The sequence below is a fragment of the Giraffa tippelskirchi genome, chromosome 7 (genome assembly GCF_054371585.1).
Source record: "Giraffa tippelskirchi isolate mGirTip1 chromosome 7, T2T-mGirTip1v1.2.pri, whole genome shotgun sequence".
Classification (NCBI taxonomy): Eukaryota; Metazoa; Chordata; class Mammalia; order Artiodactyla; family Giraffidae; genus Giraffa; species Giraffa tippelskirchi.
Window position 1 is genome coordinate 94,135,594 of NC_137281.1, and position 26,467 is coordinate 94,162,060.

The following is a 26,467-nucleotide window of genomic DNA, read 5'->3' on the forward strand; positions in this document are numbered from 1 at the left end:
GGAAGGAATGGAGGCATAGATGTGGAGAATGAACTTGTGTACACAGTGGGAGAAGGAGAGAGTGGGATACAGTGAGAAAGTAGCATTAACACATATACACTACCATGTGTAAAAACAGATAGCTAGTGGGAAGCTGCTATGTAATACAGGGAACCCAGCCTGGTGCTCTGTGACAACCTAGAGGGATGGGATGGGGAGTTGGAAGGAGACCGAAGAGAAAGGGGATATATATATATATATATATATATATATATATATATATATATGTATGCATATACATTTATCAGTCATATGACTGATATATACTGGTCATATGACCGATTCATATTGCTGTATGGCAGAAACCAAACAACACTGTAAAGTAAATATTCTCTAGTTAAAAAAACAAATGAAATGAATACCTTGACTTTACTCTTCTCATTCTTCAGCCTCCTGCTACTAACTCCCATTTACTGAACCCAATCAGAAACCAGAAAGCAAGGGAACTCCTTGATGAAGGTTCTGGGCACAGAACAGAATGGAGAGGGGTAGAGAGAGTTGTCTAGAAAGGTGAAGAAAAATGTTTATCCAAATTTTTTGGAGTTCAATATGTACTATTAGATACTTTGTGATAACAGTTCTCTCATAACTTTTTTTTAATTCAAATGTATAAAAAAATTTGCCTTTCTTTTGGCATGAATACAAATTTACATTTGAAGTCTGCTTTTTATTTCTTACTAGTCCATAGCAATTTAAATTTTAATTAGTGCCAACATGATGATGAACAGAAAGAAGGCATAAGCACTGAAATTTGTGGTATATTTAATTACAATATGGTCATCTAGCTGAACCTAAATTGTCTTAAATTACTGTTAATGGAGAAAAGAGAATCCTTCTACATTGTTGGTATGTCAATTGATACAGCCACTACAGAAAACAGTATGGAGGTTCCTCAGAAAACTAAAAGTAAAATGATATGATTCCACTCCTGGGCATGTGCCTGGACAAAACTATAATTCAAAAAGACAGGAACTCCTATGTTCATAGCAGTCAAATAATCAAAACATGGAAACAGCCTAAATGTCCATTGACAGATGAATAGATAAAGAAGATGTGGTACATATATACAATGGAATACTGTTTAGCCATAAAAAGAACAAATAATGCCATTTGCAGAAACAAGGATGCAACTAGAGATTATCATACTAAATGAAGTGAGTCAGAATGAGAAAGACAAATACCATATGATATCACTTATATATGGAATATAAAATATGATACAAATGAATCTATCTACAAAACAGAAACAGACACGTAGACAGAGCAATCAAACTTGTGGTTCCCAAGGGGGAGAAGGGGAGAAACAGGGATGGACTGGGAATCTGGGGTTGGTAAATGCAAACTATTAAATTTAGAATGGATAAACAACAACAAGATCCAACTGTACGGCACAAGGAAACTATATCCAATTTCCTGGAATAAACAATAATGGAAAAGAATAGTTTAGAAAGGAATATATATGTGTCAAACTGAGTCACTTTGCTGTATAGCATAGATTGGCAAAGCACTGTAAATCAACTGTACTTCAATAAAAAAAGAAAAGGCTATTTCATGGCATGCAGTATTACATGAACCAAAAAAAAAATCGTGAATATACAATATTTTAAATGATAAAACAAATAAGCAAATAATAACAACAACAAAATCCTCAAAAAGATCTTCAAATTGTTCCTAAAGATCCACTGAGTTCATGGACCTCATTTGAGAAGTTTTGAGCTAAGCCATTTCATGCTTTTATCTGGATAATTTCTTCACATTCCAGAGCAACCTGCACTTATCTGCTGAAAAAATCTACTGAAGCTCTTCTGTGATAGTATCTATTAAAAAAACCTTTAATGGGTCCTCTTTTTCTACAGAATTCAGTATAAGGTCCTCAACCTAGAATTCAAAACCTCCACTTATTTTTCAAGCTTTATATTCATGATAGTTCCCTTAGATATAGAATATATTCTAGCCAAACTAGGATGTGTATTGTGACCTGAATAGATCCTATGTTATTCTGCTTTCTTTTCACAATACCTGCCTTTTTTCCTCTGCTTGAAATATCAGTTGCCTCATTTCTGCCTTTTAAAATCCTAAATATCTCTAAACTCATTTCAGATTCTGCCTCTTCCTTGAAGAATGAGTTAACACCAAGGATCAGAATGTCAGACCAAACTCACACAAATCATAGTTCTTACTCATCATCAAGCTTTTGAGCCATTTTCAAGAATGCAAGCACTCAAAAGCCAAAGGCAGAACAGAGAGGAGTCTGGGACATCCCACAAGATTTCCCGTGTCGCCTTTTTGGTAGATGTGCTCTCCAGTCCAGAATAACAGGCAAGGTCTCTAATGAGGACTGCAGGTCACCTCACATAGTTCAAAGCATTTAAGTTAGGAAACATCTCTACCTCGTGCTCCAGGGTCCAGGGAGCTGTATAGCTTATATCACATTCTATAGGGAACCATGCATCATAAGTCCATAGATTATAGGCTTATTCATCCTAAACAGTCCTAAACCAGGGACATCCTACATTATCTGTCTATTTCCCCAGAATTCCGGTAATTATATTTGCAAGAACATTAGATTCAGTCACTGTCTTTCTTTTTCTAGAAACATCCCTATGGTAATCGAGAAAGAAATGGATCACTGGCCAACTGCTTTAACTTCTTTCTCTATAAGCACCTTTGTGATTGCATCAATCTTATATAATCTTTCCCTCCTATCTCTTTGTGACTCTATCATAGAATTATTTTTCTTCTTTGCATTATACTTATATAAAGTATGTCCTCCCTTCTTGCAGCTCAGCAGAAGGGACATGCTTTATTAATTTTGGAGTCACTAATAGCAGTTTAGGGCTTCCCAGGTGGCACTAGTGGTAAAGAATCTGCCTGCCAATGTAGAAGACTCAAGAGATGCAGGTTTGATCCTTGTGTCCTGAAGATCCCCTGGAGAAGGAAATGGCAAACCTCTCCAGTATTCTTGCCTAGAAAACCCCATGAACAGAGGAGCCTGGCATGCTACTGTCCATGGGGTTGCAGAGTCAGACATGACTGAGCAACCGAGCACACACAATAGCACTTTACAAAGTTCTTTGCATATAACAATTTTACATTTAATAACTGTTGGAAGAGATTAAGAGAAAGATAATTTTCTATTCTCATTATTTCCCACAAATACCACTGTTGAGTCCAGGACAATGGAGAGGAGTGGGACCAAGTTTAACTGAGTCTAAATATCTGCTTGTGTAGATAACTTAATAACAGCCCCACAGAACTATGCAAAATTAAACAGTAGATGAAGTTGTTTTCAAGGTCTTCTTCCTGAGCACTATTTCTATCTCTACTCAAGTGCCTATATCTGTATCTTGTTTGCAGGGTGGACTTTGCCCAGGTGAGAAGCTGGCTAGAAGAGTGCTTCGCTGTTCATAATCTCCTTCACTTCTTAATGTCCTAGGGGATATTTTGTAGAAATTCACCCTTGAAATATCAGGATCAATAGTAGGAAGAATAAGAGCAATAATGGCACCATGATTGGTGGAAAAATAATTAAAACATCAACAGGAAGGAAAAGACAGAGACATCAACCATTGAGACACAATAAAGAAGACAGAGGGCAGGAAAATATACTAGCTGTTGAAGTGAATGGTTCAATATACAGGCCTGAAAACCTGGAGTGTCTTTGGTGGTGTTGCTTTTATGTGGGTCTAAGAAAACTTTGCTGGGTTAGGAGCAGAGACTTAAAAGGATATAGCTAACCTGACTAACAGGGTTCTTATGCTCCTCTCAACTCATACAAAATTTCTTTTTCAATATGTGAAAATAATTGATAATAGTTTAAAATGTCTTCTTTCTGAGGAATGTATACATATGCCTAGAATCCAGAGTCTTAGGCTAAAATGATGAAGTAAGTATTTGTTATTGAGTTGAGGAAAATTAGTGCCATATGGACTTTCCTCAACTGAGCGACTGAACTGACTGACTGAATGCTACTTAAATTACTTGGTTGGATGTCAGGATGTCTACTCTTTATTTAGCTCCCTAATACTGAGAATTTATGGACATTTCTAAGCCAAACCTCTCTAACTGGAAATGTAAGAAGTTTCATGCTATTTCTTTTTCCCTGTAGAGAGAGTTGAAAAGCCCATAGGTATACTTAATTCATGTTTTTGTTTTTTGCTGTTTACATAATGTGTTTCCCCTTATCTGTTTTGAATGGTATACTTCTTAGAGGTTTTATTATTTTTCTATTACTGCATAAAAATTATCACAAAATTGTTTAAAGTAACACAAATTTACTATCTCCAACAGTTTCTGTGGGATGAGAGTCTGAACATGACTCACCAGGGTCCTTGGTTTAGGTTCTCATGAGGGTATAGCCAAGGAGTTGGATTAGATTGGGTTCTCACCAGAGGCTTGAGTAGGGAATAATCTATTTGCATACTCTTAAGGTTGTTGGTAGATTCATTTCCTATCAGTTTCTTTCTAGAAGTCTGTGAGAGAGAGACTAGAGTAAGTTGGGTGCTATGCTACTATGCAGCCACACACATATAATCACATATATTCCATCACATTTGCTATATTCCATAGGGCAGAAGCAAGTCACAAGGCCTGTCCATAATCTAGGGGAGGAGATTACACCAAGATGTGAATACCAGGAGGCAAAGATCTTGGAGGACTATCTTAGGATATTTCTGCCACAGAGGTATAATGCTGTTTATATAAACTGAAAGTGCAAATTAGTCTAGACTCATGTAGATTCTCCTTGGCTATATAGTGATAATGACTCTAATAGTAATGAAGATCATGGATATGCAGGGCCAGATAGCAGACATTTGTACAAGGCCTCTAAGTTGGAAAGAGCTGCTTAAGTTCATAGACTTTCTCTAGCAACATTCAACTTGATGTGTGAAATGTATGCTGATAAAATGTCTTATAACCAGAAATTAAATTTCTATCCTATGCATCTCATAAAACTAGTTCTTAAATATTATATTCCCTCCACAATGTTTTAGTGACTTAACAGATCTCTTTCATCTGCAGTGATTTAATATATAAAGTAGGTAGTTAAAATAGCTTCAGTTCAGTTCAGTTGCTCAGTCGTGTAATACTCTTTGTGACCCCATGGACTGCAGCACACCAGGCCTCCCTGTCCATCACCAACTCCTGGAGCTTGCTCAAACTCAAGTCCATAGAGTCGGTGATGCCATCCAACCATCTCATACTCTGTCGTCCCCTTCTCCTCCTGCCTTCAATCTTTCCCAGCATCAGGATCTTTTCCAATGAGTCAGCTCTTTGCATCAGGTGGCCAAAGTTTTGGAGTTTCAGCTTCAGCATCAGTCCTTCCAATGAATATTCAGGACTGATTTCCTTTAGGATTGACTGGCTTGATCTCCTTGCTGTCCAAAGGACTCTCAAGAGTCTTCTCCAACACCACAGTTCAAAAACATCAATTCTTCGGTGCTCAGCTTTCTTTATAGTCCAAATCTCACATTCAAAAATGACTACTGGAAGAACCATAGCTTTGACTAGATGGACCTTTCTTGGCAAAGTAATGTCTCTGCATTTTAGTAAGCTTTCTAGGTTGGTCGTACCTTTTCTTCCATGGAGCAAGCATCTTTTAATTTCATTGCTGCAGTGACTATCTGCACTGATTTTGGAGCCCAAGAAAAGAAAGTCTCTATTTTCATTATCTCCCCATCTGTTTGACAGGATATGATGGGGCCAATGCCATGATCTTACTTTTCTGAGTATTGAGTTTTCAGCCAACTTTTTCATTCTCCTCTTTCACTTTCATCAAGAGGCTCTTTAGTTCTTCGCTTTCTGCCATAAGGGTGATGTCATCTGCATATCTGAGGTTATTGATATTTCTCCCAGCAATCTTGATTCCAGCTAGTGCTTCATTCACCCTGGCATTTCACATGATGTACACTGCATATATGTTAAATAAGTAGGGTACAATATACAGCCATGATATACTCCTTCCCTGATTTTAAACCAGTCTATTGTCCCATGTTCAGTTCTAACTGTTGCTTCTTGACCTGCATACAAATTTCTCGAGACAGGTCAGGTGGTCTGGTATTCCCACCTCTTTAAGAATAAACCAGAGTTTGTTGTGATCCACACAGTCAAAGGCTTTGGCATAGTCAATAAAGCAGAAATAGATGTTTTTCTGGAACTCTCTTGCTTTTTAGATGATCCATCAGATGTTGGCAATCTGATCTCTGTTTCCTCTGCCTTTTCTAAATCCAGTCTGAACATCTGGAAGTTCACGGCTCATGTACTGTTGAAGCCTGGCTTGGAGAATTTTGAGCATTACTTTGCTAGCATGTGAGATAAGTGCAATTATGCGGTAGTTTGACCAGTCTTTGGCACTGCCCCTCTTTGGGATGGAATGAAAACTGACCTTTTCCAGTCCTGTGGCCACTGCTGAGTTTTCCATATTTGCTGGCGTATTGAGTGCAGCACTTTCACAGCGTCATCTTTGAGGATTTGAAATAGCTCAACTGGAATTCCATCACCTCCACTAGCTTTGTTCGTAGTGATGCTTCCTAAGGCCCACTTGACTTCGCATTTCAGGATATCTGGCTCTAGGTGAGTGATCGCACCATCATGATTATCTGGGTCATGAAGATCTTTTTTGTGTAGTTCTTCTCTGTCTTCTTGCCACCTCTTCTTAATATCTTCTGCTTCTCTTAGGTCCATACCATTTCTGAGTTTTATTGTGCCCATCTTAGAATGAAATGTTCCCTTGGTAACTCTAATTTTCTTGAAGAGATCTCTAGTCTTTCCCATTCTATTGTTTTCCTCTATTTCTTTGCATTGATCACTGATGAAGGCTTTCTTGTCTCTCCTTGCTATTCGTTGGAACTCTGCATTCAAATGGGTATATCTTTCCTTTTCTCCTTTGCCTTTCACATCTCTTCTTTTTACAGCTATTTATAAGGCCTCCTCAGACAACCATTTTGCCTTTCTGCATTTCTTTTTCTTGGGAATGTCTTGATCCCTGTCTCGTGTACAATGTCATGAACCTCCATCCATAGTTCTTCAGGCACTATCAGATCTAATCCCTTGAATCTATTTGTCACTTCCACTGTATAACCATAAAGGATTTGATTTTGGTCATACCTGAATGGTCTCGTGGTTTTCCCTACTTTCTTCAATTTTAATCTGAATTTGACAATAAGGAGTTCATGGTCTGAGCCACAGTCAGCTCCCAGTCTTGTTTTTGCTAACTGTATAGAACTTCTCCATCTTTGGCTGCAAAGAATGTAATCAGTCTGATTTTGGTATTGACCATCTGGTGATGTCCATGTGTAGAGTCTTCTCTTGTGTTGTTGGAAGAGGGTGTTTGCTATGACCCGTGCCTTGTCTTGGCCAAACTCTGTTAGTCTTTGACCTGCTTTGTTTTTTACTCCATGGCCATATTTGCATTTTACTCCAGGTATCTCTATACATTCTACTTTTACATTCCAGTCCCCTATAATGAAAAGGACATCTTTTTGGGATGTTAGTTCTAGAAGATCTTGTAGGTCTTCATAGAAGCGTTCAACTTCAGCTTCTTCAGTGTTACTGATCGGGGCATAGCCTTGGACTACTGTGATATTGAATGGTTTGCCTTGGAAACGGACAGAGGTCATTCTGTTATTTTTCAGATTTCATGCAAGTACTGCATTTCAGACTCTTTTGTTTACAATGATGGCTACTCCATTTCTTCTAAGGGATTCTTGCCCAAGGTAGTAGATATAATGGTCATCTGAGTTAAATTCACCCATCCCAGGCCATTTTGGTTCACTGGTTCCTAAAATGTCAATGTTCACTCTTGCCCTCTCCTGTTGGACGACTTCTAATTTGCCTTGATTCATGGACCTAACATTCCAGGTTCCTGTGCAATGTTGCTCTTTACAGTATCGGACTTTACTTCCATCACCAATCACATCCATAACTCGGCATTGCTTTTGATTTGACTCTGTCTCTTCATTCTTTCTGGAGTTATGTGTCCTCTGATCTCCCGAAGCATATTGTGCACCTACTGGCCTGGGCAATTCATCTTTCAGTGTCCTTTCTTTTTGCCTTTTCATGCTGTTCATGGGGTTCTCAAGGCAAGAATATTGAAGTGGGTTGCCATTCCCTTCTTCAGTGGACCATGTTTTGTCTGAACTCTCCACCATGACTCATCCATCTTGGCTGGCCTACAGGGCATGGCTTCATGGTTTCATTGACCACTGACAAGTGGTCAGTTTGGTTAGTTTTCTGTGATTGTGGGTTTCATTCTGTCTGTGCTCTGCTGGATAAGTATAAGAGGCTTATGGAAGCTTCCTGATAGGAGAGACTGACTGAGGGGGAAACTGGGTCTTGTTCTGATGGGCGGGGTCATGCTCAGTAAATCTTTAATCCAATTTTCTGTTGTGGGCGGGGCTGTGTTACCTCCCTGTTGTTTGACCTGAGGTCAAACTATGGTAGATGTAATGAAGATAATAGCTATCTCCTTCCAAATGTCCCATGCAAGCACTGCCACACTCAGTGCCCCCAATCCTGCAGCAGGCCATCATCAACCCACGCCTCCATCAGAAACTCCTGGGCACTCATGGACAAGTCTGGGTCAGTCTCTTGTGGGGTCACTGCTCCTTTCTCCTCGGTCCTGGTGCACACAAGGTTCTGTTTGTGCTCTCCAAGAGTCTCTTTCCCCTGTCCTATGTAAGTCCTGGTGGCTCTGTGGTGGGGTTAATGGCGACCTCCTCCAAGAGAGCTCATGCCATACCCAGGTCTGCTGCACCCAGAAACCCTGCCCCTTCAGCAGGCCACTGCTGACCCGTACCTTCTCAGTTCAGTTCAGTCGCTCAGTCGTGTCCGACTCTTTGTGGCCCCATGAATCGCAGCACACCAGGCCTCTCTGTCCATCACCAACTCCCGGAGTCCACCCAAACCTATGTCCATCGAGTCAGTGATGCCATCCAACCATCTCATCCTCTGTCATCCCCTTCTCCTCCCGCCCCCAATCCTACCCAGCATTAGGGTCTTTTCCAGTGAGTCAACCCTTCGCATGAGGTGCCCAAAGTATTGGAGTTTCAGCTTCAACATCAGACCTTCCAATGAACACCCAGGATTGATCTCTTTTAGGATGGATTGATTGGATCTCCTTGCAGTACAAGGGACTCTCAAGAGTCTTCTCCAACACCACAGTTCAAAAGCATCAATTCTTTGGCGCTCAGCTTTCTTCACCGTCCAACTCTCACATCCATACATGACCACTGGAAAAACCATAGCCTTGACTAGACGGACTTTTGTTGGCAAAGTAATGTCTCTGCTTTTAAATATGCTATCTAGGTTGGCCATAACCTTCCTTCCAAGGAGTAAGCGTCTTTTAATTTCATGGCTGCAATCATCATCAGCAGTGATTTTGGAGCCCAAAAAAATGAAGTCTGACACTGTTTCCACTGTTTCCCCATCTATTTCCCTTGAAGTGATGGGACCAGATGCCATGATCTTAGTTTTCTGAACGTTGAGCTTTAAGCCAACTTTATCACTCTCCTCTTTCACTTTCATCAAGAGGCTCTTTAGTTCTTCTTCACTTTCTGCCATAAGGGTAGTGTCATCCACATATCTGAGGTTATTGATATTTCGCCCGGCAATCTTGATTCCAGCTTGTGTTTCTTCCAGCCCAGCGTTTCTCATGATGTACTCTGCATATACGTTAAATAAGCAGGGTGACAATATACAGCCTTGACGTACTCCTTTTCCTATTTGGAACCAGTCTGTTGTTCCATATCCAGTTCTAACTGTTGCTTCCTGACCTGCATACAGGTTTCTCAAGAGACAGGTCAGATGGTCTAGTATTCCCATCTCTTTCAGAATTTTCCACAGTTGATTGTGATCCACACAGTCAAAGGCTTTGGCATAGTCAATAAAGCAGAAATAGATGTTTTTCTGGAACTCTCTTGCTTTTTCATTGATCCAGCGGATATTGGCAATTTGATCTCTGGTTCCTCTGCCTTTTCTAAAACCGGCTTGAACATCGGGAAGTTCACGGTTCATGTATTGCTGAAGCCTGGCTTGGAGAATTTTGAGCATTACTTTACTAGCGTGTGAGATGAGTGCAATTGTGTGGTAGTTTGAGCATTCTTTGGCATTGCGTTTCTTTGGGATTGGAACGAAGACTGACCTCTTCCAGTCCTGTGGCCACTGCTGAGTTTTCCAAATTTGCTGGCATATCGAGTGCAGCACTTTCACACCATCATCTTTCAGGATTTGAAATAGCTCAACTGGAATTCCATCACCTCCACTAGCTTTGTTCGTAGTGATGCTTTCTAAGGCCCACTTGACTTCACATTCCAGGATGTCTGGCTCTAGGTGAGTGATCACACCATCGTGATTATCTGGGTCGTGAAGATCTTTTTTGTACAGTTCTTCTGTGTATTCTTGCCACCTCTTCTTAATACCTTCTGCTTCTGTTAGGTCCATACCATTTCTGTCCTTTATCGAGCCCATCTTTGCATGAAATGTTCCTTTGGTATCTCTGATTTTCTTGAAGAGATCTCTAGCCTTTCCCAATCTGTTGTTTTCCTCTATTTCTTTGCACTTATCGCTGAGGAAGGCTTTCTTATCTCTCCTTGCTATTCTTTGGAACTCTGCATTCAGATGAGAATATTCAGATGGGAGTACCTACCTTCTCAGGAGGTACTCAAACATAGTTCTGGCTCAGTCTCTGTGGGGTCTGGGTCCTGGTGTGCAAAAGGTTTGTTTGAGCCCTCTGAGCATCTCTGATGGGTAAGGAGTTTGATTCTAAACATGGTTTCACCCCTCCTACCATCATGCTGGGGCTTCTCCTTTGCCCTTGGATGCGGGGTATCTTTTCTTGGTGGGATCCAACATTCTCCAGTCAACAGTTGTTTGGCAGTGAGTTGTAGTTTTATAGTTCTCACAGGAGAAGATGAGAGCATGTCCTTCTACTCCACCATCTTCTGCCACACACTTTTGTGGGTAATGCTATCAAATTGCATTCTGATCAAATCTGAGGACATGATTCCCTTAGGAATAGTATATTGAATTGAAGGGGAAGGAGGCAGCCCTCAGGATCATCCTTGTATCATACAGGATCTTTCCATTGAGGTAGGAGGGCTGCAGATGGCTCCCAATTAAAATAGCTTGGTCTTCCTATATTCTGACATCATGGAAAGAAAAATAATCACTCTGGTAACTTGTGACTGTTTGGAGTTTTGTAACAAAGGTACAACATGAAGGCTGTTACTGCTTGTCAGTGTTAAAGAATTCAATACCTAGCAAAGGACCACGTGGGAAGACAGACTGTTGTTTCTTCACTGCATCAAGAACGTTTCATGATTAATTGCTTTGTCTATCCTAAGTCTATTCAAGGTAAAAGAGAAATATGGGGAGGAAGAGCATAGAAGGAACTTCCGATTTAGACATTTACTATGAGAATTGTTTCAAAGACCTGTATTTCAGACCTTCTTCAGAGAATGTCCTGTCACATAGATCCTTGCCAAGAGGAAATGTGCCTGGTAGGAGGAAAGAGCGGCACCTGATTTTCCAAACTACATGGGCCCCAATATTCTCTTCTACTACTCTCTTTTACTTATCCTATGACCGCTGAACAGGGCTGTCAGCTACTTTCTGCACATGACCTACATTTTCCTGATCTTTCTTGCCCCATTGAAAGTGTTCTCTCTGCTTCTACTGCTATTCTTCCTCTAGTGTGTCCTTAAGGCCTAGATCAAACACCATTACCTTCTTTAGTGTTCTGATTTGTATTTCCCAAATGACTAAGATATTGAGCATCTTTTCATGTTTTTGGTGTCCATTTGTGTATTTTTGAAGTTATCCCATAGACTTTAATGTTCATTTCTTACCTTTCCTCTGAGACTACAAGTTTCCTCAGGATAGAAGTGTACTATTAATCTTAATCTCTCAGGGGACTTATTAAACTAATTTGGGCACACGTAATGCTCAACAAATGCTTATTGACCTGAATTTAGGAATCATAACAAAATATTGTATTGCCGGAGTCAACCCTGAGATGAGGTCCTCATATTAATAATAATTTCAGTATTAAACCATTCTTACTTAGAACATCAGTAAACTCTTTGCTAATAAATCTGTTGGATTTTTAGTGGCATCTGAACTGTTGACCATGTACTCCTTCAAATATTTTCTTTCCCTAGACATGAGAGTAAGAATTGGCTAAAGGGATTTGGCTCAGGTGGCATATTAAGCTCATTAGAAACTGGGACCAGAATCTCTTTCTTCTTTACTGTGGTGCAAAACATGGGCTCTTGGAAGATGCTACTTATCCTAAGTAGGGCTTATGAAAAGTGGAGGTTCCAGACCCTAAGGGGAAGGGTCAATGTCCTGAAGGAAAGAGAAAGCATTGGGCTGGGTTTCAAGGAGGCAATCAGAAAATAAAACACAGCTGACTATCTGGAATGGATGATGACACCATCTGCCTTCATAGTCTCACCTTGGGCAATGTCCAGTACTTTATGTTTCAGGAGGAAAAAAATATCCCATTACCTTATATATTTTTCACTCAGTAAATTATTAAAATATGGAAATTATCCTTCATACTACCTTTATTTTGGCATTTTTCCCTTTAATATTTGGTTCTCTCAGATTTATAAACTAGACTAGAACTTGAAAAATATTAATGATTATTGTTTCTCCTGCTGAAAGGCTGGGATATGTATTGCAAGCTTACATGTATGATAGCTGCCTTGCCAAATTCAGTGTTGTGGTTAACTGTTGTGGGTAACTGTTAGAACATTTTCAAGTACTCTTTCCCATGACTTTTGGGCCCTTTTATAGAATCATAGAATTTTTGTACTGAAAGATACTCGAGATAATAAAATTAAACCTCTTCAATTTTGAGCCCAAGCTTTGGCTTCCGAAGTTTCAAATTCATAATTTGTTCATCATTACTTGGTTGTTAATGGCACAATTGTGATTAGAAGCAAGTCCCCCCTCCTTGTCTAATGTTCTTTCCTTTTACACTTGATGCCCAGTGCTCTTTCTTTTTTGATAATTTTCTCCAAAACCTCCTTTGGAGTAGCTTAATAAGGCTGCTTGCCAAGTTTTTTTTTCATGTGAACTCCATTTTTATTCTTTCTCAACAATAAAGCTCCTCTGATGGAAAGAATTATAGAATATTAGAATTGGAAGGGGTATTTGTGGATTCTAATATCCTTATTTTACAAATGTAAAAACCAAAGCCTAAGGAGTCAACTGTATGCAGTTGTATGTATGTAAGGAGAAATCTGTATGCAAGTCAAGAAGCAACAGTTAGAACTGGACATGGAACAACAGACCAGTTCCAAAGCAGGAAAGGAGCACGTCAAGGCTGTATATTGTCACCCTGCTTATTTAACTTATATGCAGATTATGTCATGCAAAATGCTGGGCTGGAAGAAGCACAAGCTGGAATCAAGATTTCTGGGAGAAATATCAATAACCTCAGATATGCAGATGACACCACCCTTATGGCAGAAAGTGAAGAAGAACTAAAGAGCCCCTTGTTGAAAGTGAAAAAGGAGAGTGAAAAGGCTGGCTTAAAACTCAACATTCAGAAAACTAAGATCATGGCATCTGGTCCCATCACTTCATGGCAAATAGATGGGGAAACAATGGAAACAATGAGAGACTTTATTTTTGGGGGCTCCAAAATCAGTGCAGATGGTGACTACAGCCATGAAATTAAAAGACGCTTGCAGCTTAGAAGAAAAGCTATGACCAATCTAGACAGCATATTAAAAAGCAGAGACATTACTTTACCAACAAAGGTCCGTATAGTCAAAGCTATGATTTTTCCAGTAGTTGTGTACAGATGTGAGAATTGGACTATAAAGAAAGCTGAGCACTAAAGAATTGATGATTTTAAACTGTGGTGTTGGAGAAGACTCTTGAGATTCCCTTGGACAGCAAGGAGTTCAAACCAGTCAATCCTAAAGGAAGTCAGTCCTGAATATTCATTGGAATGACTGATGCTAAAGCTGAAACTCCAATACTTTGGCCACCTGATGTGAAGAACTAACTCATTGGAAAAGGTCCTGATGCTAGGAAAGATTGAAGGCAGGAAGAAAAGGGGACAGCAGAGAATGAGATGGTTGGATGGCATCACCAACTCCATGCACATGAGTTTGAGCAAGCTCCAGGAGTTGGTGATGGACAGGGAAGCCTGGGTGCTGCAGTCCATGGGGTCACAAAGAGTCGGACAGGACTGAGTGACTGAACTAAAGTGTGGCTGTCAACTTGCCCAAGGCCACAGAGTCATTGGTAGTCCTGGGGTGTGAACTCAGCATTCCTGTGACGTTAGTGGCTTGCAGAGAGCTTCAGTACCTTAGAAGAGCCATCTCTTTTTCTGAGCCATGTACACAATGATCGAATATATTCTGGCTATTAGTTAAATTAAAGACAAGGAAGATTTAGGACTCCAGATTCCATGAGACACAGGTGTTCTAGTATACCATGTGTCTTAGGAAATTAGTGAGGAAAGAAAATAGCAAAAATTTAAAGAAACAAAGTTGTAAATAAAAATCAGTATTTAAAATGGAACTTAAAATGGAACTCCGTAGATAATAGTGATTTGTGCCTTTTACCATTATTGGTTCATTAATTAACAGCATTCCTGATGTTAAAGACTAGTGTCCAATATTTTTCTTCTGGAAAATGCAAAGTTACCCGCTTGTTTTAAGGTCCCACACCATTCCCTGTGGATTGTTCGTGGCCTCTGCTGTCACAGACAATAACCAGAAAAAGGAAATTGACAGACAGACAGAAAAAAAACCTTAACAGCTTGAGCTTTAATTTACCTACATGGGAAAAAATATTTCGGTTTCTGAGATTTCTCCTGGGTTGCGTAATTTGGAGGTAGAAAGAGAAGCCAGAGGAAAAATCACCAAAAAAGCTTTTAAAAGAAACACTATGAAAAGAGCAAATCCTGAGAATTGTGTTTAATAACAGTAATGATGAATTTCCTGGCAGTCTGTACTGAGCAGTTAAAGACCAACCAGCATGTGAAAGAAGCTGAATTAGGATGGTCTGGAGCAGCCTAATAAAGAGTGCCAGAAGATTTATCCTCTCATATGTATAATTTTGAGATATGAATGATTTTACATTTAAGAAATGTGTTACAACCATCACATTAATTTTTACTAAGAACTTCTAGTTTGACTCAAATCAGGATCTGAAAAATGGAAGAACCATGCTTTGAGCCACCAAGTTATTGCCCTGCAGAATATTTTAAAATTATTTAACACGCATCATCTCAGTGTCAACAACTCATCACAGATACACTATCTAATTAACAGAACCCTTCATACTATTTGATAACTGAGTCTTGGCTCAGTTTTTATACCAGAAGGGCAATCCTTGATAAGCAGAAATTATAAAAGCAGATTTTAAAAGCATTAATTCAGAAATAAAATCAAATTGGGCTCAAATTAACCCCCTATTGGTATTTAAACATATTTAAAACCACTTGGCTTAAAGATAACACTTGGAGCGGCTGCCTTTGACCAGAGTCAGGCTTTGTCTAGACTGTCAGCCTCTGTATTTTGATTCCATTTGTTGTGTACCAGCCTCCCCGTGCCCAGGATAATTGATACGCGCCCTGCACTAGGGACAGATGAGTTTATCCTGTCATTGAAGCCCTCCACAAGATGCCTTAATTATTAGAGCTAATTCAAGGATTTGGAAATGCGATTGTTTTCTCATTCTAATTCCATGTTGGCAACATTTCCAATGACAAATCCAATAAAGAATTAGTAATTTGGCTTTCCGTGGTTGTGGAAAAAGGGCAGCAAGAATGAGCAACGATAATAGTTTCTGTTTATATAGTATTATTTTTTTTTTTAATATGAGAAAGTTATTGCTACAGTTTAGGGACAAAGACTCATGAAAAAGTAGAAATGAATTTGAGTTTCTGTAAAGATGGTAACTTTTGATCCTTTGATCTCTGCTGATAGTGTGCATTTTGCAACTAAGTGGGAAATTTTAGTTTCCAAAGGAGAGAATTGGGGATAAAGAAAAAGTAAGACACTGCCATTAAAAATGGTACCCCTATGTTTAGAATACAAGGTGACAAAGAGGAAAAAGACACCGTTAAATTGTGCTTGTTGTAATCAGATAAATCAAGTTACCAAACTCTGAACATACATATTTGGTGTAAGTGAACTCTTTGGGGCTAGGAATCTACTCTTATATTTCTATATTTCTCTTATATACCTTAATTAAACCACATGTTTAATTAAGGCTTGCTGAATCTCATCCTGCATAATAGCTGGAACAGCAGAGGCATCCATATATTACCAAAAGAATGTACTTCTCAAAATTGCAAGCAATATTTACTGCCTGCTTCCATTTTGGTGTTATGGATGGGTCAGCACAGAGATGTTTGATACCCAGGTATTAATTGTAATGATTGCTGAGTGGTGAAACTATGACAATTTTTATTTTCTTTGTGCATGTGTGTTTGTTTAACTCTATTTTCTAAAATGAGCATGCATTACTTCTGTAATAACAAGAGTTATTTTCAAAGTGCCTACTTTGTGATAGTCCTTCAGATGCATACATACTGATTTTCAACATTCAGCTGGGGGAAATCAGGATATATAAGAAACGCAAAACCTCAGCTATTTCATTCATGCTATCTCACTGGTTTCTAGGGTTGGTTGTTAGCTAGATTTTACTCTCCCTCTGAAAATTATTATTCAGATAGAGCAGATAAACATGAAATATACTCTTATTGCCTGGAGAGATTTTGTTTCTGATACACATAAATTCAACCAGTTTAACAACTTTTCCTCATCTCCCCTCTTACTCACTCAGTTCAGTTCAGTTCAGTCGCTCAGTCGTGTCCAACTCTTTGCGACCCCATGAATCGCAGCACGCCAGGCCTCCCTGTCCATCACCAACTCCCGGAGTCTACCCAAACCCATGTCCATCGAGTCGGTGATGCTATCCAGCCATCTCATCCTCTGTTGTCCCCTTCTCCTCCTGACCCCAATCCTTCCCAGCATTAGGATCTTTTCCAATGCATCAACTCTTCGCATGAGGTGGCCAAAGTATTGGAGTTTCAGCTTCAACATCAGTCCTTCCAATGAACACCTAGGACTGATCTCCTTTAGGATGGACTGGTTGGATCTTCTTGCAGTCCAAGGGACGCTTGAGAGTCTTCTCCAACACCTCAGTTCAAAAGCATCAATTCTTCGGCGCTCAGCTTTCTTCACCGTCCAACTCTCACATCCATACATGACCACTGGAAAAACCATAGCCTTGACTAGATGGACCTTTGTTGGCAAAGTAATGTCTCTGCTTTTCAATATGCTATCTAGGTTGGTCATAACCTTCCTTCCAAGGAGTAAGCATCTTTTGATTTCACGGCTGCAATCACCATCAGCAGTGATTTTGGAGCCCCCCAAAAAATAAAGTCTGACACTGTTTGTACTGTTTCCCCATCTATTTCCCATGAAGTGATGGGACCAGATGCCATGATCTTAGTTTTCTGAACGTTGAGCTTTAAGCCAACTTTTTCACTCTCCTCTTTCACTTTCATCAAGAGGCTCTTTAGTTCTTCTTCACTTTCTGCCATAAAGGTGGTATCATCTGCATATCTGAGGTTGTTGATATTTCTCCCGGCAATCTTGATTCCAGCTTGTGTTTATTCCAGCCCAGCATTTCTCATGGGCTTCGCTTATGAGTAGACTCACTACTCTTTGCTTATAAGTAGACCAACAAAGAGGAAACTATAGCATTGTAGTGTTTCAGTATCACACTATCATTGTATAACTTAGCATAAGGATGGAAAGATATAGATTGTTTGTGTAGAAATTTTCTGAGTACCCAATTTAAGAATGGGCACTTCGTAGCAAATGGACTTTGATGTCACTATTTGAGCTTCACACAGTGGCCCCCTTGAGTCTAGTCCCTTTGAAGAAAAATTTAAATTCTCCAGATTATCTTCTTGTGGTTATGATTATTTTACCTACTGAGTGATAATTTATACAATGAGCATTTCAGATTTCACAACCTCATTTGGAAGCTGGCTATTAAAAATTAGGTTTCCTTTTCTTGGCCTCAAATTTTCATACTTATTTTCTCATTCTTTTAATTTACTGCATCTGAGTCCAGATCACTGCATAGAGATCACTCATGTACTTGCAGGCCAATATTAATTGATCCCTTAATCTTTCCTTCTCTAGGTTTAATGTCCTTATTTCCTTTAAAAAATATGTCTTTTAAAAATTAAAGTTTATTTGATGTACAATGTATATAAGGTTCAAGTGTACAACATAGTGCTTCACAGTTTTTTAAAGGTTATACTCCTTATAGTTATAAAATATTGACTGTATTCCTTGTGTTGTATAATATGTCCTTGTAGTTTATTTTATATATAATAGTTTTACTTCTTAGATCCCTACCCCTATGTTGCCCCTCCTCCTTCCCTCTCCACACTGGTAATGACTAGTTTATTCTCTATCTGTGAGTCTATTTCTTTTCTGTTAAATTTACTAGTTTGTTGTATTTTTTAGGTTTTGCATAAAACTGTTATCATACAATATGTCTTTCTCTGACTGACTTATTTCACTCAACCTAATGCCCGCCAAGTCCATCTATGTTGCTGCAAATGTTTGTTGTTTTTAATGGCTGAGTGGTGTTCCATAGTGTGTGTGTGTGTGTGTGTGTGTGTATTGGGCTTTCCTGGTGGTGCTAGTGGTAAGGAACCTGCCTGCCAATGCAGAAGGTATAAGAGAGGCAGGTTTTATCCCTGGGTTTGGAAGATCTCCTGGAGGAGGGCATGGCAACCTACAACAATATTCTTGCGTGAAGAATCCCCATGGACAGAGGAGCCTGGCGGAATACAGTCAGTAGGGTTGCTAGACATGACTAAAGCTACTTAGCACACGTGCATATATATATATAAAGATGTACTATATATACGCATACATATATATAGTACATCTTTATCCATTCGTTTGCTGATAGACACTTAGGTTGCTTCTATATTTTGGAAATTATAAATAATGCTTCTTTGAACATTATGTTACAGGTACCTTTTCAAATTAGTATTTTTTCTTTTTTTTGGATATATATCAGTTCAGTTCAATTGCTCAGTCATGTACAACTCTTGCGACCCCATGAACCACAGCATGCCAGGCCTCCCTGTCCATCATCAACTCCCAGAGTTTACCCAAACTCATGTTCATCGAATCGGTGATGCCATCCAGCCATCTTATCCTCTGTCATCCCCTTCTTCTCCTGCCCCCAATCCTTTCCAGCATCAGAGTCTTTTCCAATGAGTCAGTTCTTTGCATGAAGTGGCCAAAGTATTGGAGTTTCAGCTTCAACATCAGTCCTTCCAATGAACACCCAGGACTGATCTTTAGGATGGACTGGTTGGATCTCCTTGCAGTCCAAGGGACTCTCAAGAGTCTTCTCCAACACATCAGTTCAAAAGCATCAATTCTTCGGCGCTCAGCTTTCTTCACCGTCCAACTCTCACATCCATACATGACTACTGGAAAAACCATAGCCTTGACTAGATGGACCTATGTTGGCAAAGTAATGTCTCTGCTTTTTAATATGCTATGTAGGTTGGTCATAACTTTCCTTCCAAGGAGTAAGCATCTTTTAATTTCATGGCTGCAATCACCATGGATTTTGGATATATATGCAGGAGTGAAATTACTGGGTCATATTAGGCTTCCCAGGTGGTTCAGTAATAAAGAATCCATCTGTAGTGTAGATGATGCAGGTTTGATCCCTGGGTCAGGAAGATCCCCCGGAGAAGGAAATGGCAACCCAGTCCAGTATTCTTGCTTGGGAAATCCCATGGATAAAGGAGCTTGGTAGGCTATAGTCCATGCGGTTGCAAAAGAGTCAGACATAACGTAGTGACTAAATAACAACAACAACATGGTAGCTCTATTTTTAGTTTACTGAGAAATCTCCAAACTGTTTTTCTAGCAGACTGGTAGCTGCAGCAATTTATATTCCTACCAACTGTGTATGAGGGTCTAAGGAGGTGAAAGACCTATGTTTGGAAAATTGTAAGACACTGATGAAAGCAACTGAGAACAACACAAATGGGTGAAAACAAATATGGTGTTCTTGGATGAGAAGAATTAATATCGTTCCTGATGCTTTCACTTTTTTGACTTCCCCAGTGGCTCAGCCAGTAAAGAAACTGCCTGTAATGCAGGAGATCCAGGTTTGATCAGCCCTAGGTTGGGAAGGGCTGGAGAAGGGAACGGCTACCCACTCCAGTATTCTTGCCTGGAGAATTCCATGGACAGGAGAGCCTGGCAGGCTACAGTCCCTGGTTGCAAAGAGTTGGACACAGCTGAGTGACTAATACTTTCATTTTCTTTCACCCAAGGCAATCTACAGATTTAGTGCAATTCCCACCAAAATACCAATGGTATTTTTCACAGAACTAGAACAGATAATCCTAAAGTTTTTATGGAAGTACAAAAGATGCTGATGGACAAAACAATCTTGAGAAAGAAGAACAGAGCTGGAGGAATCATTCTCTCTAACTTCAGACTATACTGCAAAGCTTCAGTAATCAAAACAGTATGGTACTGCACAAAAACTGACCCATAGATCAATGGAACAGAATAGAGAGCCCAGAAATAAACTCACACACTTATGGTCAGTGAGTCTACAACACTGTAGTGAGTCTACAACAAAGGAGGTAAAAAAGTAAAATGGAGAAATAAGTTGCTCTTGGGAAACTGTACAGCTATATGTAAAAGAATGAAAATAGAACATTCTCTAACCCCATATGCAAAAATAAACTCAAAGTGAATTAAAGGCCTAAATGTAAGATCAGAAAACATAAACCTTTTAGAGGTAAACATAGAACATTTTTTCACATTATATATATATCAATAACCTCAGACATGCAGATGACACCACCCTTATGGCAGAAAGCAAAGAGGAACTAAAGAGCCTGTTGATGAAAGTGAAAGAGGAGAGTGAAAAAACTGGCTTAAAACTCAACATTCTAAAAACAATGATCATGGCATCTGGTCCCATCACTTCATGGTAAATAGATGGGGAAACAATGAAAATAGTGAGAGACTTTCTTTTCTTGGGCTCCAAAATCACTGCATTTGGTGACTGCAGCCATGAAATAAAAAAACGCTTCCTCCTTGAAAGAAAACCTATGACAAATCTAGACAGCATATTAAAAAGCAGAGATATTACTTTGCCAACAATGGTCTGTATAGTCAAAGCTATGGTTTTTCCAGTAGTCATGTATGAATGTGAGAGTTGGACCATAAAGAAAGCTTGAGTGCTGAAGAACTGATGCTTTTGAACTGTGGTGTCAGAGGTGACTCTTGAAATTCCATTTGACTGCAAGGAGATCAAACCAGTCAATCCTAGAGGAAGTCAGTCCTGAATATTCATTGGAAGAACTGACGCTGAAGCTGAAGCTCCAATACTTTGGCCACCTGATGCGAAGAATTGACTCATTAGAAAAGACCCTGATTCTGGGCAGGAGGAGAAGGGGATGACAGAGGATGAGATGGTTGGATGGCATCACTGACTCAATGGACATGAGTTTGAACAAGTTCTGGGAGATGGTGTAGGACAGGGAAGCCTGGTGTGCTGCAGTCCATGGAGTCACAAAGAGTCTGACATGACTGAGTGACTGAACAACAACAACAAATATATATATATATATATATATATATATATATATATATATATATAATCCATTTAAGCAAGGGAAATAAAACTGGAAAGAAACAAATGGGACCTGATTAAACTTAAAAGTTTTTGCACAGAAAAAGAATCATCAACGAAACAAAAAACACTGCCTATGGAATGGGAGAAGATATTTGCCAATTATATGACCAGCAAAGGGTTTTTATCCGAAATATATTAACAGCTCATACAACTTAACATTAAAAAAACCAAACAACCCAATTAAAAAATGGGAAGAAGACCTGAATAGATATTTTTCCAAAGAGGAAGTGCAGATGGCTAATAGGCACGTGAAAAGATGCTCAACATTGCTGATGAGGGAAATGCAAATCAAAACTGCAATGAGACATCACATCACACCTGTCAGAATAGCTGTCATCAAAAAAACCCATAAATTACACATGTTGGTGAGGATATGGAGAAAATAAAATATATGTCTTTCATTTCTCCATATGCTTCTTCTTTGGTTCATGGTGGAGGCCATGAATATGGTAAAATAAGATTCTCAAGCTTTTTTTTTTTTGAGAATTTAAGGCAGTAATTCTCATTAGTCATGGTTCAAAATGACTTTTGGGACCCCAGCTTTGGAGATACTAAATTTGTAGTTCTACAGTAAGATATGAGCTTGCCTTTATATTTCTTAATACAGTCTTTTGAAGAAGAAATTTTTTATTTTGACAAAACATAATTTACCAATTTTTATAGCCTGTAATTTTTGAGTCATTTAGGTATTTGCTTGATCTAAGATGACTAAAATTTTCTTCTAGAAGTTTTACAATTTTCACTTTTAAATTTGGGTCTGTGATTCATTTTGGATCAATATTTATATGGAGAGGTAAAGGTCCAGAGTTGTGGTCTTTTTTTTTAACTTGTGAATATTGTCCTAGCACTTTGGAAATCAGTTTTCTCCATTGAGTTGCCTTGTCGCCTTTATCAAATATCAACAAACTACAATATATTGGTCTATTTCTTGACTTTTGTTCCATTCATATATATATATATATATTAATTTTTATACCAATATCTTGATTATTGTAGCTTTTAGTATAAATCTTAAAATCAGGTAGTGTGAGTCTCACAATTTTTTGTTTTTAACATTCTTTTTTGGATATTCTTGGTCCTTTACACTTCCAAATACTTTTTAGAGTTAATTTATCAATTTCTGAAAAGAAAGTCTATTGGATTTTGAATGGAATTGCATTGAATCTATAGATTAATTTGGTGAAAACTGACATTTTATAATATTGATTCTTTCAATCCATTGTGCTCTATAGTATATATCTAAGACATCTTTAATATCTTTTAATAATGTTTTGTAGTTTTCAGTATAAAAGTCTTCAATATATTTCAAGTTTGTCCTTTCTGTAGCTCATATTTTAAAGGCTATTTTAAATTAAACTATTTTCTTTATTTTAATATCTCTTTTAGTTGTTTATTTCTATGCATTTATTGAAGTGTAACTGAAGTACAACAAAATGACACATAATGTGTACAACTTGATCAGTTTTGACTTATTTATACACTTATGAAACTAGCATCACAAGACAAAAACATTTCCATCGCTTTTCAAAATTTCCTCATGCCATTTGCAGTTGATCATCTTCCCCAACTATAGCCCCAGACAACCATTAACCTACCTTCTGTCCTTATAGATTAGTCTGAATGCTCTGGAATTTTATGTAAATCGACTCATCCAATAATGTGTCTTTTGGCTTCTTTCACAAAACATAATGATATTAAGATTAATCTATGTTGTTGCAAGTATGAATAATTCATTTCATTTTATTACTGAGAAGTATTCTATCGTATGGCTACATCAGGTTTGTTTCTTTCTTCACCCATTGATGAATATTGGGTTGTTTTCAGTTTTCAGGGGTTACAAATATATTTGTGATGAAAATTTGTGTATAAGCCTCTGTGTAGACATATGCTTTTTTTTTTTCTCTTGGGTAAATACCTAGAAGTGGAATGGCTTGGTTGAATGGCATGTGAATATTCAATTTTTAAAGAAATATTTTTGTGATTTCAGATTTTTATTGTTCAGTGCTAGTATATAGAAATGCAGTTGATTTTTAAATTCAGTTTGCTAGTATGTAGAAATTTAACTTAATTTGTGTTGTATCTTATGGTTTTGCCATATTCACTTATTTATTTCATTTTTTGGGGGGTTAGATTCCTCAGAGTTTTCAACAAAGATGATTGTGCTGTAGCAAATATAGACAACTGTACTTCTATTTAAATTTGTAAGCCTTTTATTTCTTTTTTTGTTTTTTTCCTGATTGCCCTGGCCAGCATCTCCACTTTATTACTGAATTAAAGTGGGCTTCCCTAGTAGTTCAACTGGTGAAGAATCTGCCTGCAATGCAGGAAACCCTAGTTCGAGTCCTGGGTCAGAACAATTCCTGGGTCAATACTAACGTAGGCTACCCATGTTAGTATTCTTGGGCTTCCCTGGTGGCTCAGCTGGTAAAGAATCTGCCTGCAGTGCGGGAGACCTGGGTTTGATCCCTGGGTTGGTAAGATCGCCTGCAGAAGGGAAGGGCTACCCACTCCAGTATTCTGGCCTGGAGAATTCCATGGACTGTATAGTCCTTGGGGTCGCAAAAAGTCAGACATGACTGAGCCACTTTCACTCTCACTTTCAAAGTGGTAAGATTGGTCGTTCCTATAATTTTTTTTCTTCTTTCTGGCTTTTGTATCAAGGTATGATGGTCTCATTGTTTGAGTTGGAAAGAATTCTTTCCTCTTTTACTTTTGGGAAAAGTCTGTGTAGAATTAATTTATTTTCTTTTAAAATATTTTGTAGAATTCACCAGTGAAGTCATCTGGGTCTGAAGTTTTCTTTGTTGGATGTTTTAAAGTAATAATTCAATTTTTCTGACAGATATAGGGACATTCAGCTTATCTATTTCTACTTTAGTGGGTTTGTAGTTCAGGTCATTCAAGAAAATTGTGCATTTTGTTTCAGTTATCAAAGTATTTAACATATAGTTGTTCATAAAATTACTTCTTAAAAACTATAGAATCAGTAGTGATGTCTTTCATTAATGATAATGGTAAATTGTGTCTTCTCTTTTCTCCTTGATTAGAATTCCTAAAGGTTTATCAATTTTCCTGTTCTTTTCAAAGAAACAGCTTTTGTTTTCCTTGATTTTCTCTAGTGTTTTTTTCTGTTTATATTTTATTGCCTCTTGCTCCAATCATTGTGATATCAATTCTTCTCCTTCAGTTTAATTTTCTTTTTTTTTCTTATTTCTTAAGCTGAAAGCTTAGATCATTGATTGGATGTCTTCCCTTTTCTTCCTGACATAAGTATTTAATGCTATAAACTTTCCTCTAGCACTGCTTCACAAATCTTGTTATATTGTATAATAATTTTTCAGAGTTACAAATATTTTTTAATTAATGTTGTGATATCTTCTGGGACCTAGGATTTACTTAGTTATGTGTCAACCTAGATGTCCATCAGCAGACGAATGGATAAGGAAGCTGTGGTACATATACACAATGGAATATTACTCAGCCATTAAAAAAAATACATTTGAATCGGTTCTACTGAGATGGATGAAACTGGAGCCCATTATACAGAGTGAAGTAAACCAGAAAGAAAAACAACAATACAGTATACTAATGCATATATATGGAATTTGAAAGATGGTAACGATAACCTTATATGCGAGACAGAATAAGAGACACAGATGCATAGAACAATTTTATGGACTCTGAGGGAGAAGGTGAGGGTGGGACGTTGTGGGAGAATAGCATTGAAACATGTATATTATCATATGTGAAACAGAACACCATTCCATGTTCAATGCATGAGACAAGGGCTCAGGGCCGGGGCAATGGGATGACCCAGAGGGATGGGATGGGGAGGGAGGTGGGAGGGGGGTCCAGGAAGGGGAACATATGTAAACCCATGGCTGATTCATGTCAATGTATGGCAAAAACTATTACAATATTGTAAAGTAATTAGCCTCCAACTAAAATAAATAAATTTATAAAAAAAAAAAAGTTATGTGTCATTTAACTTAAAATATTTGAGCAATGTCCAAGATATTATTTTAAAATTTTGATTTTTAATTTTAATCAGTGTGATCAGAGAATATACTGTGTTTTTTCAATTTCTTTAGTTTTAGTGAGTCTTGTTTGAAGACACAAAATGGTCTATCTTCCTGAAAGAAAAAATATGCATTTTAATATTGCTTTGAGTATTCCATAAACATATACTTGGTTAAGTTGGTTGATAGTGTTGTTCAAGTCTTATATAGCCACACTGATATTTTCTCTTGTTTATCAATTATTGAGAGTATTAAAATCTCTAACTAAAATTATGGATTTGTCTAATTCTGCATTTAGTTTTATCAGATTTTGCTTCATGACTTTGAATCTCTGATATTAAGTGCAAAAACAGAATAATTAAGGCCTCTTGAAAAATTGACTGCATCATCATCATGAATTTCCCTCTCTATCCCTGGTAATATTCATTGTTCTGAAGTCCATTCTGTCTAATATTAATATAGTCACTTCTTTTTTCTTTGACTGATATTTTCATGTATATCTTTTTTTGCTCTCCTTTTACTTTTACATATTATAACTTTATCAAGTAAACTTCTTTAATATAGTATAAAATTGGTACTGTTTACTTTTCATGTAATTTAACAATGTATGCCTTTTACTTGGACTATTTAGAAATTTATTTCTAAGTATTCTATATTTTTGAGAC

General features: G+C 38.1%; 1 long non-coding RNA gene across 13 annotated transcripts in view; it reads left to right on the forward strand.

The window, feature by feature from the left end:
* LOC145512748 (uncharacterized) overlaps positions 1–26,467 on the forward strand; it is a 630,718-nt gene that overhangs the window by 53,894 nt on the left and 550,357 nt on the right. For 3 of the 13 annotated variants that reach the window (XR_014058743.1, XR_014058745.1, XR_014058738.1), the window contains 2 exons: positions 2,140–2,358; positions 3,397–3,564. The exons of 8 other annotated variants lie outside the window; for them this stretch is intronic. This is a non-coding gene — a long non-coding RNA (uncharacterized LOC145512748). Of the gene's footprint in view, positions 1–2,139; positions 2,364–3,396; positions 3,565–26,467 lie in introns of those variants that run through there. 2 more of the 13 variants (XR_014058754.1, XR_014058748.1) reach the window with 1 other exon arrangement.